The following is a 2,166-nucleotide window of genomic DNA, read 5'->3' on the forward strand; positions in this document are numbered from 1 at the left end:
AAATATATATTATATAGATCTATATATCTATATATAGATCTATAGATCTATGGAGAACTATTACATGTTTTTTTCTTGATAATAATAGGCCTACACAACAAGTAGAATCTACAAGAAGTGGCACTTTTATAATAATTTACATTATAACGGTCTCACTTCATAACGTAGGCCTAGATTAATACCATAGTATTTTTAACAGGATTTTGGCTGTAGCAAGCTTTATAAAAATAATGAATCCCCAAACCCGATCTTTTATAATGAAATGGCTACTATAAAAGTAGTAAAAGAGTTTGTATCAGTAATCATTCAGAATAGGCATGCTTGGCTTTAACTTACAGGGTAACAATGACCCAACCATTGACAAAATCTTAAAGTAGGCTAAGCAATAAAAGCAGAGTTCAGAAAAAGCAAGTGAGGCAAACCAACATCCATGGTGAATTGTATCAAAATAACCCACAAGAGATCTACGGTAATAGATCTAGACATTCTAGGATCTAATCTAAGTTGTATTATAAATGTGTCACACCTTGTAATGGAAGGGGAAAGCTTGATACACTTTACTTTGTCACTCATCCAGATTTTCCAATCAATGACTCAACTGTCTTTAGCTTGACCTCAGTCTGGCACAACATCATCACATTGTCTCCCAGTGGGGCGGCGAGACTTGAGATGGGAACATGATTAAATGAAAAATGGGCACTGGTCATTTGATCTACTGCAGACTTATCGTCATGTTCCTTTTCTCAACTATGGAAACTATTTGATTACTTGGCTGTAAAGCGCTTGCATAGAGCCAGCTCTAAAGTATAGCCTAGTGTGTCTTCTTCTTCTTCTTAAATGAAATTATTTTCATTAGAGTAGGCCAATGCATTCTGTCATGTAGATCAGATGATGTCAAGTCGACCTCTATGAGACTGAGGAGGTACCATTAGAAAAAGAAAGATAAGATGAGCAGCAAATAATATCAGTGGCAAAGAAAGGAGAAATAGAACTCTGATAAATTGGTAGTGTGGCTTATCTGTGTAATAAAAGAAATGATCCCGTTTGGTAATCATTAGTTACAGCGTGTATGTAATTGTGATCCCTGTCTATAGCAGGGTTCGACTGTATACATTTTCAGGGACATTAGGTCAGTCCTGTTATATATAAAGCCCAGGCCCAGTGTACACAGATACAGGTACCAACAATAATAAATTTAGGCCAGGGGCTCTAGTCTACAGTAGAGTCTACTTGTAACCTGAAGTCTCTGGTACTGCCAGATTATAGGGCTATTATAAATTGCAGTCGTTATATATTATTTTTTTTGTTTTAGAGAGATTGCTCAAATAATGGAAAACAAAAATTGGGGTTTATAATTCGTTTTACTTTACCGCTGTGTCTGGATTGTTCTGTTGAAATGGACAACAAAGCACAGTGACAGTATGCATGATGCCAATATGTGGATGTACGTGATCATCATTATTTTCAAGAATTGGTTAGAATCTAGAGATCTAGATCTAGGTCGAGTTCTTGACAAAGATACTATCACTAGATTGTAGAATCGTACTTGTACAGACTTCGTCCAGGTCTAGTTTCTGAGCTTAAGTGTGTTCCCCCCCTTTAAAAAAACCCAAAAAACATTTAATGTTATAATTTGCTTGTGTTTTCCCTCAGAAACTTTAAATGTAGAGTCTTCACAGTTGACCACGGTCCACTGTGTAGCGTAAATCCTGCCTGATTGGCAGCGGTAACGACAGCGTCGGCGAGATCAACATGTTTCATTTTGTTGTTTGGTCAAATAATTTTCAGATTATGATTGACAAGTCAGTTAAGCAGCAAGTGACCAGATGGGGCTTTTTAAAAAGAAATCTGGGGGCCAGATTTTGTTTCCATGGTCAACTTGAGGCCTTGATGTACACTTTACTTTGTAGCACAGTAACAATTGTCAGGGTCTTCTATCTTCTTTCATATCCCTATTTTTAAAGAGTTTACTTTTTATACTGGCTGCTTTAGCACTAATGCCGTTTTGAAACTGCTTTCAAATTCGATTTTACTCTGCTGTGTCCGTCTGTCTCATGTCTGGACTCACAGATTATATCATGTCATTTCCCAGTGGACAACATTATAGTATCATCTTATCACATCTTGTCTTATCCTCTGACACGCTTGCACACACACACACACACA

This window comes from Aplysia californica, unplaced genomic scaffold, assembly GCF_000002075.1.
Source record: "Aplysia californica isolate F4 #8 unplaced genomic scaffold, AplCal3.0 scaffold01760, whole genome shotgun sequence".
Lineage (NCBI taxonomy): Eukaryota > Metazoa > Mollusca > Gastropoda > Aplysiida > Aplysiidae > Aplysia > Aplysia californica.